Source organism: Dioscorea cayenensis, unplaced genomic scaffold (genome assembly GCF_009730915.1).
Source record: "Dioscorea cayenensis subsp. rotundata cultivar TDr96_F1 unplaced genomic scaffold, TDr96_F1_v2_PseudoChromosome.rev07_lg8_w22 25.fasta BLBR01001370.1, whole genome shotgun sequence".
NCBI lineage: Eukaryota > Viridiplantae > Streptophyta > Magnoliopsida > Dioscoreales > Dioscoreaceae > Dioscorea > Dioscorea cayenensis.
In genome coordinates, this window is record NW_024087761.1 from 13,133 (window position 1) to 26,741 (window position 13,609).

Sequence of the window (13,609 nt, forward strand, 5' to 3'; positions counted from 1 at the left end):
ACTAGGGTTGAGAGTTCTTGTAGGTAACCTTGTGAGTGAGTGACACACCACGAGCGTTACACAAAGCTAGGTTGGAGAGGGTTGAGAGGGTGAGTCGAGAGGTACATGAGCGTCCCCTTTCCCCTCTGACATGATAGATTCTATCTCCATTCCTCGAGTTCTTTGCGGCCATAATAGAGTGAATGGTCTAAGGGATGAACCTCCGCTGGGGCCTAGTTGCGCGTGCAATGGAGTGAAGCGTTGAGGTGATCTTAGTATCTAGGGCTTAATTGTGGCTAGGGACCTTCTGCCTGGACCAAAGGGTTAGGTCTAAATCTAGGAAGAGATTTATCACTTGGAATCCCTAGAGCTCATTGCAACTCTATGCGAGTTCGAGGTGCTGAGATTGTTCGATTTCTCCTCCGGGACATGTATAGAGTTAGGCATAGTTGACCTTAGATTTCGGACTATGTATGTAAGCATTTCCACGACTCGCCATTGCATTTATTAGGAAGCATAATAGAGAGTTCTTGCACTTGAAGCGATTATCCTAGGTAAAGCATCATCCGAGTACCCCATCTTTATCGATTGCCTTGCCTCCTTACTTTTGCTCTCTTACTTGTTGCTTTTAATTTCTGAGAACTGAATCATTACCACACTTATCATTATTGATACTCCACATAGCTAAGAATCAAATTAAGTGTCTTTACTCCCTACTTCCTGTGGATTCGACCCCGCTAATCTGGGATTATTACTTTGACAAACCCGTGCACTTGCGGGATATAAGAAAGGGGACCTTGTCAGTAGCTCTTTCCACCCAATAAGCACAAATAAACAATAAAACTATTTTGTTCTTTCTTTTCATTTATTTATTTATTTATTTATTTTTACACAAAACACAACTATAACTAGTCCCTTTAACATCGAACATGAGTTTCCAAATGAGTTTAAAGAGTGAGTAGTGCAACAAATGCCAATTGGGTAAAAATACCTAGAAATTCAAGTAAAAACTAGAGCATGAAGACATTTTAATGTTAAAAATTCACCTAAACTCACGAATACAATCAATGCAACTAAGGTGAACCACGATTGGCTATGTGAGCATGTATATCAATCAAGAATAATAGAAACGATGTGTGCAATATGAAACTCCCTCAACACTTAAGTTGTACATTGTCCTCAATGTACATATGCAAGCTCACTCAAAATATATATTAATGAAGTGCAAATGTGGGTGAAGCAATTGAAACAATACTCCCCTGACTCCTAGTGTCGCATTTGGTGAAGATAATACCTTGGGAGTAATGTTCCAACAGGTTGTGAAGCTCATACGGCCAAGTGCCTAAGCACCTTGGCCGTGCCCATGACAATATCTCAATTCCCAAGATGACAAGACCATTTGCACGCACACACGAGGGGGTTCAGTGAAGCTCAATAAAAACAAAATAATTCGAGTATATATAAAAGATAGACAATGAATACAACTCGAACTGCAAAATGAAAATAAACTCAGAAGGAGAATCCTTTATGAGTGAACAAGTCTAAAATAAAATGCAGAAAAATAAAGTCAAATGTCAGTGTCACGCTGTGTCGGCTCCTCTACTACTGCTGGTGGTGGGGAAACATAAGGTGGATCCACCGGTGCTGTTATAGGAGATGGGGGTGCAGGAGATGCCGAGGGTCTGGATCTCAATAGATCTCGTAGGAAGTCGAAATGGGCCATAAGATCTGTACACTGAGCTGACTGTATCACGTAGAGCTCCGCTATCTCGGTCCGAATCTCTCTCACATCGCTCTCAAGCCTCTCAATACGATCATAAGCTCAAGGCCCCTGCGCTGCACGGGATCTAGGAACCTGTCTGGAATCCTCCACTGTATCCCCTCTGCTCCCAAGGGTCTTTGGGGTAGCTGAAGCAATAATATAGACCATGGTACCTCAGAACATCCGCCACTATGCACCCCAAGTGAATCGGCACATTGTGGGCCATGGAGTATAAAAAGAATAAGTCCTGCCTGGTTAGAGCAGCTGTGTTATCGCCTCGACCTGACACGGTGATAAGTGCTTGTGCGATATGAATGCGTAGTGTTCATTCCTTATGTTGAGCATTACTTTTTCTCAGGTTTTTACATAAATATGTGTGTTTCTATGTCACTTTTATGCAGGTTTGGTTGTGAGGCTGACTATGAAGGAAATAGGCCAATGTGGATCATAATGCACCTATTTTGGAGGAGATCTTGCTAAGTTTCAAACGCGAAGACATAGTACATGTGTGAGATGCTAGAGTGTGTGCCAAACTCCTCGCATTCGAGTGAGCACATCCATTTGGAGGGGCACAAAGGCAGTCACACTCAAGCATTCCGTCTTATGCATATAAGAACAAGAGCTCCACCAACATATATATCATTGAAGAAGCAAGTGATTCACGACGTGAACGTGTGCCCGTTTGCATTACCCCGATGAAAGTATGGAATTGGGAAGTTATTCAGGTCGAAGACTGTCGCAGAGCAATGTAGCAACACTGCAGCAAGTATTGTAGCAGCACTGTTCACAGCCGGCCGAGAAATCAGAGAAATAGAGAACCCACACGGGCATGTGGAAATTCCGCACGTGCGCGTGTAGTGTCCATAGCCGTGGAGTTGCCTGATTCCAGCCCTATTTAAAGCTAATTCAGCCCCAATTTTGGTATTCTTCTCTCCATATTTTCCCCAACTTGAGAGAGGGCTTCGGCTAGGGTTTTGAGGGGTATTGGCCAAGGTTTTGGAGAGGTTCTACGGCTCCAACATCGTCATTCCTGAGGAAGAAGGTTGGTAGGGGAGCTTTCGTCGAGGCGTATCCTATACCGGACGAGGGAATCCTTGGATGACGAGTAGAGGACTCTCCGAAAGACCATCGACATGACCATCGAGTGAGTTTATTTATGGATTCATTGCTTTTACATTCAATTTCTTAGATTGTACTTAGCTCCATGGAGAGCTAAACCCTTAGTGGGTACTTGGGTGATTGTGAACCCTAGGATGTATTCATTTCTTTGAACTTCTTTATTATGCTTTCAATAAATTGATTTTTATTGTGAATTCCAACCTTGAATGCTTGATTGTATGAACGTTTCCCCTAGAGTGACACTAGAGTTGAGAGTTCTTATTGGTAACCTTGTGAGTGAGTGACACACCATGAGCGTTAGATAAAGCTAGGTTGGAGAGGGTTGAGAGGGTGAGTCGAGAGGTATAGGAGCGTCCTCTTTCCCCTCTGACGTGATAGATTCTACCTCCATTCCTTGAGTTCTTTGCGGCCATAATAGAGTGAATGGTCTAAGGGATGAACCTCCGCTGGGGCCTAGTTGCGCGTGCAATGGAGTGAAGCGTTGATGTGATCTTAGTATCTAGGGCTTAATTGTGGCTAGGGACCTTCCGCCTGGACCAAAGGGTTAGGTCTAAATCTAGGAAGAGATTTATCACTTGGAATCCTTAGAGCTCATTGCAACTCTATGCGAGTATGAGGTGTTGAGATTGTTCGATTTCTCCTCCGGGACATGTATAGAGTTAGGCATAGTTGACCTTAGATTTCGGACTATGTATGTAAGGATTTCCACGACTCACCATTGCATTGATTAGGAAGCATAATAGAGAGTTCTTGCAGTTAAAGCGATTATCCTTGGTGAAGCATCATCCGAGTACCCCATCTTTATCGATTACCTTGCCTCCTCCTTACTTTTGCTCTTTTACTTGTTGCTTTTAATTGTTGAGAATTGAATCATTATCACACTTATCATTGTTGATACTCGACATAGCTAAGAATCGAATTGAGTGTCTTTACTCCCGTGCACTTGCGGGATATACGCAAGGGGACCTTGTCAAGTTTTTGGCTCTGTTGCCGAGGAGCTAGGCGTTTAGAGATACTTTGGACTTTGTTTTCTTAGCTATTTCACCACACAATCTATTTCATATCTTCTTATTCTATCATCATTCTGATTTTTTTTTCTTTATTTTTGGTGCAGCTCCAGGTTATGACACGAGGAAATCCATCAATATTGATTGAAGGAGACCCTGATCTTGAACGTACACTTAGAAGGAAAGGGAAAGAACCTGTACATTAACAGCATAATCTAGCTGATTTGGAAGTAGAAGGATCTGAAAACATGGCAGAACAAAATGAGCAACAACGAACACTATCCGATTATGCCAGACCTTCAGTGTTGGGGACACAATTGAGTATTGTGCGTCCCCCAATTAAAGCTCAAAACTTCAAGCTAAAGCCGGCATTCATCCATATGCTGCAACAGTCCGCACAATTCAACGGTTTGGCTGATGAGGATCCAAACAGTCACATAGAGAGCTTCCTCGAGGTGTGCGACATGCTGAAGATAAATGGTGTGACGGATGATGCCATCAAATTGAGAGCCTTCCCATTTTCCTTAAAGGGGAAAGCAAAGCAGTGGCTACACTCATTACCTAGAGCATCAATCACTACATGGGAGGAAATGGTAGAAGCTTTTCTAGCCCGTTATTTCCCTCCCGGAAAATCAGCAAAGCTTAGGAATGAGATCTCATCCTTTGTGCAGTTAGAATTGGAGTCTCTATTTGAGACATGGGAAAGGTTCAAGGAACTCCTGTGAAAGTGTCCGCAACACGGATTCCCGGAGTGGATGATTGTTCAAACCTTCTACAATGGTTTGAACCCGAGTACAAGGCAACTCTTGGATGCGGCGGCATGAGGTACCTTAGGTAGCAAGACCCCCGATGAGGCTCGTCAATTGATTGAGGAAATGGGGTTAAATAGCTACCAGTGGAATGCTAGGGAGAATAAAAAGGTGGCCGGTCTCCATGAAATTGATGCGGTAACTTCATTGGTGGCCCAAGTGGAGAGTTTGAGTAAGAAGCTAGATCGTATAGCTTCGAATAGAGTTGCGGCCGTGACTAATTACACCGGTTGTGGTGGAGGACATGCTCCCTCCGATTGCCCAATCGTCATTGGTGATGTTTCTTCAATTGAGAACATTGACTTTGTAGGTAATGGAATGAGACCTCAAGGGAATCCATACAGCAACACCTACAATTCAGGTTGGAAGAATCATCCCAGGTTTTTATGGAGTAATCAAGGACCACAGAAGACCATGGGGCCATCGGGTTTCCAACAACAACAACAAGCCCCTCAAGTGGAAAATAGAATTTCAGGCTTGGAAACCTGAATGACAGATTTGGAAAAGCACTTGGCTGGATTTGTTCAATCGGTAAATACAAGGTTTGAATCAGTCGAGGCTACACTTCGCAATCACACCGCCTCCTTGCACAATCTTGAAAATCAAGTGGGGCAAATTGCGAAGTCTCTCTCCGAAAGGCCACATGGAAGTTTACCAAGCAACACGGAAACCAACCCTAGAGAACATGTGAAGGCGATCACTTTGAGAAGTGGTCGTGAGGTTAAAGGGATGCTTCCGAGTGAGAAGCCGAAAGAACACGCACCCGAGGTTGTAGAGGTTGAGGAGGGCGCAAACAAAGAGAAAGAGGAGGCAACCCCACCTTTCAAGCCAAGAATCCCTTATCCCTCTAGATTGAAGAATGACCAAGGGGATAAACAGTATAAGAAGTTCCTCAGTTTATTCAAGCAACTCCACATCAACATTCCTTTTGTTGAGGCATTGGCTCAAATGCCTAAGTATGTGAAGTTCCTGAAAGACCTATTGACCAACAAGAGGAAATTAGAGGAGAGTGCTTCAGTGGTGCTTGATGTTTCATGCTTGGCGGTGTTGCAAAAGAACATGCCAAACAAGAAGAAAGACCCGGGAAGCTTCATCATTCCGTGTAACATCGACAACTTAGGTGAGAAAAAGGCATTGGCGGATTCAGGGGCGAGCATCAACGTCATGCCATATACTTTCTTCCAAAAGCTAGGCTTGGGTGAGCCTAGGCCTACTCGGATGACTTTACAATTGGCGGACCGAACGGTGCGATATCCAAGAGGCATCATTGAAGACGTGCTTGTCAAGGTGGACAAGTACATTTTTCCGGTTGACTTTGTAGTGCTAGATGTCGATGAGGATGCAGATGTACCCTTGATACTTGGGAGGCCGTTCCTGTGGACTTCCAAAGCATTGATTGACATGGATGGCGGGGAGCTCACATTGAGAGTTGGAGATGATAAGCTCACATACCTCCTTGTTGAAGCCATGCGGCATTCTCTCTATTTTGATGATACTCTATACTTTCTGGACACTACTGATGAAATTGTTGATGAATATATGCAGGAAATGTTCAACCCAGATCCATACAAAGGATTATTCGACCAAGAGTAGAGCAATGAAGAAGTAATGATGCTTGGTTCGACTGAAGAAGTAACATTTACCCCGGGGATCTTGAAGAAGGTGCTCAGGAAAATGAAGAGGGCTCGAAGACGCCACCGAAAACGCTCCAAGACTGTTGGAGACGTAAGGGAGTCAGGGAAGTTGGACGAACCATTGCTAGGTGGTCCGAAGCCCGAGAGTACACCCTCTATCCTCAAGAGACTTTACTCATCATGCTTCCAGGCCATGGGTAAAAGGGCAACTTTCATTCATGAACCCTCGTGAGGTAAGAAAGAAACGTCAAGTTTAGTAACGTTAAACAAGCGCTTCTTGGGAGGCAACCCAAGTGTTTACTGTTTTCTTACTTTTTAGTTTAGTTTGTTACATGAATAAATTGTTAAGTGTTGGTGTTTCAATTCTTTTTGAGTGCTTGTGCTGCGATTTTGTTGTGGGTTTTTAAAAGAATTCATTGTATGTTTTGTTGAGAATTGGCGAAGTTTGGTCATTTGATTTCTATTTCATGTTTTTTCTGTTAAATTTTGCATAATAGGGTAGGCTCTGAGTGTGTAAACATGTTCAGAATATTTCTGCAGAGCCTACAGGTTTTTTCTAAGTCATCCAGAGAAAACACACGGGCGTGTGGAATTTCAGCACGCCCGTGGATGTGTACTGTGAGCTCATCCAGAAAGGGCACAGGGGCGTGCGGCTGCCCCTGTGGATGACCATGCGACTGGCGCATGCCAGTGGGTAATTTCCACACGGGCGTGTGAATTCCTGTAGAGTTGGGCAGATTTTCCCGAGAACAAACAGGGGCGTGGACTCGCCCCTGTGGGTGAACTTGTGAACCACGCACGGGCGTGGGTAATTTCCCCACGCCCTTGCAAAACTCTGTAGGTTGCTCCCTCCATCCTGAGAAAACATAGGGGCCTGCGGCTGCCCTTGTGAGTTGGGCATGTGAATGTCCACGCCCGTGGGGAATTTCCGCACAGGCGTGCGTAAGACTTGATATTTTTCTCGGTTGTTCAGGGTGGCGCATGGGCATGGATATTTTCCGCATGCCCGTGGGAGATCGTTCTAAGTCAGTGAGAGTTTTTCCGAGAGCGCACAAGGGCGTGTGTATGCCCCTGTGGAGCTTTTGAAGTGAGGCACACGGGCGTGGGGAATTTCCACATGCCCGTGTGGATGCACAGAACGTCAAAAGTCACGAGTTCTGTTTAAAAAAGGATGGTTTCTCTCCCTCTTCATGACTCCTTTTCACTTGAAAACACTCTCACGATACTCTCCGAGTGCATTGTGCCAGTTTGGTGGGATTTTAGCAAAGTTTTCTGGCCGGCTTTTCTTTTTCTCACTTCTCTTCGTCGGTAAATCCCTTTATTGAGTTGTATTTTTGGATTGTTGATGCCTGGCCATGCGGTTTTCATGCCCCGTGAATCCACACGGGCGTGCGGAAATTCCCCATGACCGTGTGGATTTCTGCAGTATTGTTTTATCAACTTGTTTGACCAATTTTGTTTAAATTTTGCAGATCATGGCACCTAGGTCAAAGAAGCAAGATGATAAAAGGCCACATGAGTCATCCTCTGAGCCCGAGGGAATGCGATTTGTGATTCCCGAACATCAGGTCCGTTATGAGCGATTGTCGAGACTCCGTTTCGGACAGACTGGATTTCTGGATGCTACTATAGTGCGGGAGCTTCAGCAGGGTGATGAGTTCGCCGATGAGATTGAGGATCTAGTTTCAGAAGGCGGTTGGCGGCAGTTGTTGACTATTAGAGAGCCAGCCATCTGAGAGTTTACACTGGAGGTGCTCTCCTCGTTCGAGTTTGATAGAGCGTATGCGAGCTTCAACAGTTTGGGTACCATTCAGTTCAGAGTATTTGGACTCCACCATAGCTTGAGCATTACGCAGTTTTCCGTACTGCTTGGCTTATACGAGGAGGTATTCACAGCTACAGAGGAGTATGCATAGCTACCTACTGATTATCCTGGAACCTTGACCCCGCAGAGAGCTTATAGAGTGCTATGTGGTCAAGGTCAGTACGAGCCGGGGGTGTCCAAGGCCAAGTGCCTTTCCCGACCTGCTTACAGATATTTGCACGCCATCATGAGTAGGTCGGTGAATGGCTGTGGTGACAGTACTGGTGTCTTGAGCCGTCCGGAGCTGCTGTACTTATACTTAGGGCATATCTTGGCTGATTACATCAGACATCAGGGACAGTATGCTAGACTGGGAGCGATCTTCTCGGGCCCTTACATTACTAGATTAGTGCTGGGCATGGGTCTCTTGGATTGGATTCGCGGGGCCGAGAAGACGAGTGTACCCACTCACCTGGGTCTAGATATGATGCGGTTAATGGGCATGGTCCGTAGGGTTCGGACAAGGGTTTTGCTTTAGTCCTACCAGCCCCAGAGATAGCTAAGGATGAAGGTGATGAAGCCGGAGCATCTCAGCCCATCCCTGAGCCTCAGCCAGCATCGATGGAGACCGAGGCACCTCCTGCGGCCGAGGAACCACCCCCAGTGCGTATGTTTTCACCATCTCGAGCCAATGATCGCTTTGAGAGGCTCGAGAATGCTATAGGAGTTGTCCGAGCCGAGGTTGCCGAGATTAGGGCTACGCAGGCCACTTAGTATACAAAGTTCATGGCACGTTTTCGACATATTACAGCAGATCCTAGAGCGAGATGTTACCTCATCATTTGTCCTACAGCCGAGGACTCTTCAGGCCCCTCAGTTCCTTCAGCACCTCCATCCTCGACCCCAGCACCGGAGGACCCACTATATGCTTCCACTTCAGCAGCAGCAGCGGAGCCCGAGAGTGACTTCGACACTTGACCTTTCTTTTACTTTCATGCATTTTACTTTATTTTATTTTCTTGTTTTTATACTTGTTCACTCAGAAAGGATTTTTTCCTTCTGAGTTTATCTTATGTTGCATTTATCGAGTTGCATTCATTGCTTCATCTTTTATACACTCGAGTTATTTTTATTTTTCTTGAGCTTCACTGAACCCCCTTGTGTATGCGTGCAGATGGTCTTCTCATCTTGGGAATTGGGACTTAGTCATGGGCATGGCCAAGGTGCTTCGGCACTTGGCCGTATGAGCTTCACAACCCGTTGAAACACTACTCCCAACGAATTAGCTTCATCAAACTCAGCACTAGGAGTCAGGGGAGTATTGTTTTGATTGCTTCTCCCACATCTATTTTTTGAATGATATATTTTGAGTGAGCTTGCATGAGTACATTGAGGACAATGTACAACTTAAGTGTGGGGGGGAGTTTCATAATGCGCACATCTTTTCTATTGTTCTTAATTGATATATGCTTACATAGCCAATGGCGGTTCACCTTAGTTGCAATGATTGTATTCTAAAGTCTAGGAGAGTTGTTAACATTGAATGTTTTCATGCTCTAGTTCTAGCTTGAATTTTTAGGAATTTTTGCCCGATTTACACTTAGTGCACTACTCACTCTTTGAACTCTATTGGAAACTCATGTTCGATGTTAAAGGGACTAGTCAGGTTTACTTCTTTTGCTAATATTGTGAAAAAAAAATGAAAAGAAGGAACAAAATAGTTTTATTGTTTATTTGTATTTGTTGGGTGGAAAGAGCTACCACCTATGAAGTATGAAGCTACTCTCACAAGTCGGATACTAGTTATGCCATAATGAGAGAAAGAGCTATCTCATAGGATGAGTGAAAGCTACCACTCGGGTAGAAAGAGCTACCACCTCGAAAGTGTGAAAGCCACCTTAGCGGCCGCTTTGGAAAGGGCTACTTTAGAGGATGTGTGAAGCTACTACCATCTTTTAAAATTTTTATTACTTTTGTAGATAAATAAGTCCCTTGTACTTAGAACTTTGAGGAGTATAACTTGGGTTGTTTTGAGTGAGTTCACACACTTACACGGAATTCGGGTTTGTTGTCCTTTTTGATTCAAGTTTTTAGCTAGAGCATTGATTTTTTTTGTATTTAGTGTTGAAATTTTCCTTACTTGTAGAATACTTTCTTTGTATACCTCGGTGAACCTAAGGCCAAGCACTTTCAATATTTTCTTCATTGATGCACAGAATGTTTTTAATGTTTGCTTGAGGACAAGCAAAAGCTTATGTGTGGGGGAGTTTGATAAGTGCTTGTCCGATATGAATGCGAAGTGTTCATTCCTTATGTTTAGCATTACTTTTCTCAGGTTTTACATTAATATGTGTGTTTTTATGTCACTTTTATGCAGGTATGGTTGTGAGGCAGAGTATGAAGGAAATACGCCAATGTGGATCCTAATGCACCTATTTTGGAGGAGATCTTGCTAAGTTTCAAACACGAAGACGTAGGACATGTGTGAGATGCTAGAGTGTGTGCCAACCTCCTCGCATTCGAGTGAGCACATCCATTTGGAGGGGCACAAAGGTAGTCACACTCGAGCGTTCTGTATTATGCATATAAGAACAAGAGCTCCACCAACATATATATCATTGAAGAAGCAAGTGATTCACGACGTAAACGTGTGCCCGTTTGCGTTACCCCGATGAAAGTATGGAATTGGGAAGTTATTCAGGTCGATGACTGTAGCAGAGCAATGTAGCAACACTGCAGCAAGTATTGTAGCAGCACTGTTCACAGCCGGCCGAGAAATCAGAGAAATAGAGAACCCACACGGGCGTGTGGAAATTATCCACGACCGTGTGGAAATTCCGCACGGGCGCGTGTAGCGTCCATGCCAGTGGAGTTGCCCGATTCCAGCCCTATTTAAAGCCGATTCAGCCCCGATTTTGGTATTCTTTTCTCCATTTTTTCCCCAACTTGAGAGAGGGCTTCGGCTAGGGTTTTGAGGGATATTGGCCAAGGTTTTGGAGAGGTTCTACGGCTCCGACATTGTCATTCCTGAGGAAGAAGGTTGGTAGGGAAGCTTCCGTCGAGGCGTATCCTATACCAGAAGAGGGAATCCTTGGACGACGAGTGATAAGTGTCTAAATGTAGGTGTTTTCATATATGTATCGTATGCACTTTGCATGTATTTTGTGAGGTTTGATGCCCGTTTCACGCTTAATCGTCTATTATTTGCTTGTAGGGCATATGGAAGCCATGGAGAACAAGAAGATATCATTTTGGAAAAAAGAGAAGAAAACAGGAATTTCATACTACCCCCATACTACCCAGTATGGGGGCCGTATGCACTGTAGCAGTGGATTGATTTGGTATTCTGTCCAGATTTCCATACTACCCAGTATACGGGGCCGTATGGAGGTCGTATGCACCCCGTATGGAACGCGAATCTAGGGTTTCTGAGTGCTATACGACCCCCATACGACCCTTATATGGCCCGTATGCCTCGGGGGGTATATATACTCACTTTTAGGGCTGATTAAAAGACTTTTTCTTAGCTGACTTTTGGGAGATCATTTGGGAGATTTTGGGCGACCTTGGGGAGGAGAAGAAGGGCAAGAAAGCTAGAAGATCATTCAAGCCCAAGGTCCAAGGCTCTCAAGGCAAGAAGGCAACATTATTCAAAGGGGAGATCGATCACGACTTGAAGGAAGGAGAACCGCGGCTGGAGGAAGCGTCATTCGGCATTCCTTTGGCGGGGGGAAGCGTCATTCGGCATATTCTCGCCTCAACCTTCACCATTTCATCTAGGGAGTGTCATACTATGTCTTTGTTTCATGTTTTGCTTGATTGTATGCTTTGTTATGAGATGATGACACACTAGACCCCCAAGGCCACCGGGTGTTGGTGAACCTTGGGGGGTTTTGTCATGTATTTTGGATGATTACTTGTTAATTCTATGCTTGGGTATTTTTGAGATCTAATACATTGTTTTCATGCTAAGTGTTACACCAAGGAGAAATCCATAGCTCTTTTATGAATGATGCATGTAGATGTGACTTGCTCGCATGTATTAGGTCATGAATGGATTAGAAGGGGGATACTTGTATCATCACGCCGAGAAATTGGGTGTTTGGTAGCCCTCCATGTAGGTTTAATCCGAAGAAGAGTAGGTTTATTCCTAAGCGAGATTTCCTTCTACTTAATGCAATCGTAGGAATGTAGATTTGGAAGAAATTCCTATCTATGTTCGTATGGGATTAGGGTTTAATCGCCGAAAAATTGGGGTTGTTCTAATCTTGGAATCTCATGGTCCAATTTACCCTTGCATCTTTAAATCATCATCCATGTTGCATGATAACCCCTCAAGGGGATCCACATCCATAGGCCTTTGCACTTCATTGATTCTCTTGCTTGCTTATTGCTTGTTCTCTCTAATTTGCTAGCAAATCTTGTGTTTAGTTTTATTTGTATTTAGTAGAGTAAATCCTTCACTTAAGATCTTAGGCTAGATAATTGTCACACCCACCCCTTCTACCGAGGTAAATGTGGTACCCATCAGTTAAAATTCACTTTTAACTAGAAACTGACAACCTGTTTTAAACAAAATCAGACCTACAAATCACAATTTACAATTTTTCACCAAGTACATGTTCAAATACATAAATACAATAAATATAATCACTCTAATTTGCGGGTACAACCGCTACAAGATCATGACACCAATAACAAGAAAGAAAGAAAGGGGGACCCACTGCGAGTCCTCGGACTCAACCCACGACTAGCTCTATACACGATCAGGGCAATCTAGGGTCCCGCTCCCTGCACTCTGACAAAGACATTCGGGTTGGTCGGTAGTGGCTTAATAATTTCAAATACTAAAATACGAGTGTATATAAAGTATATAAATACCAACTTCTCAAAATAATTTTTCCAACTTTTTCCAAAAATAATGTAATTCTAGCAAAAATACATCTTTAAAGAACTTTTTGAAACATAAACTCATCATAAATCAATATCAAATCAATTTTTCTAAGAAAAATCCAAATTGTTGTGAGAGACTGCCCTCCTAAGAGCTGACAGATGGGCTTCGCCCCCTCATCACAACCCAAAATAACAAGTAATATAAAAACCAATTCTCAATTCCACAGCCTGAAAACTCTCCCCCACTTAGCCGGCGTCGCGACTAGGGTTGGGAGCCGCCAAGTCTTCGCACCCTTGACGTTGGCCCATCGGTCCCATGTGGTGACTCGGGATCCCGATGTATAATCCAATCGTGGGCTCTACGCTCCCACCGATCCGGACAAATCAACACTCGAGTCCACCACGCCACCTCTAAAGGTCGGCCCGTGGTAACCCACTCATCGCAGAGTCGGGCCTTAGCCCGCCGTCACCATCCAAAACAACATGTAGATGCAGCAATAATACAAACTGTATAAATCATATCACATGGTCCTTATCCAGGACATTCACAGTACGATACATGCATAATATCAGTAAAATCCAAATACAAAATACCATTCCTA

The 13,609-nt window shown here is 44.1% G+C and overlaps 1 non-coding gene across 1 annotated transcript; it reads right to left on the reverse strand.

Annotated features, from left to right (window-relative positions):
• Window positions 1-4,505: 4,505 nt before the first annotated feature.
• On the reverse strand, window positions 4,506-4,612 carry LOC120256274. The gene has a single exon (XR_005535253.1). It is a non-coding gene; the product is annotated as a small nucleolar RNA R71 (small nucleolar RNA).
• Between the last annotated feature and the right edge of the window lie 8,997 nt (window positions 4,613-13,609).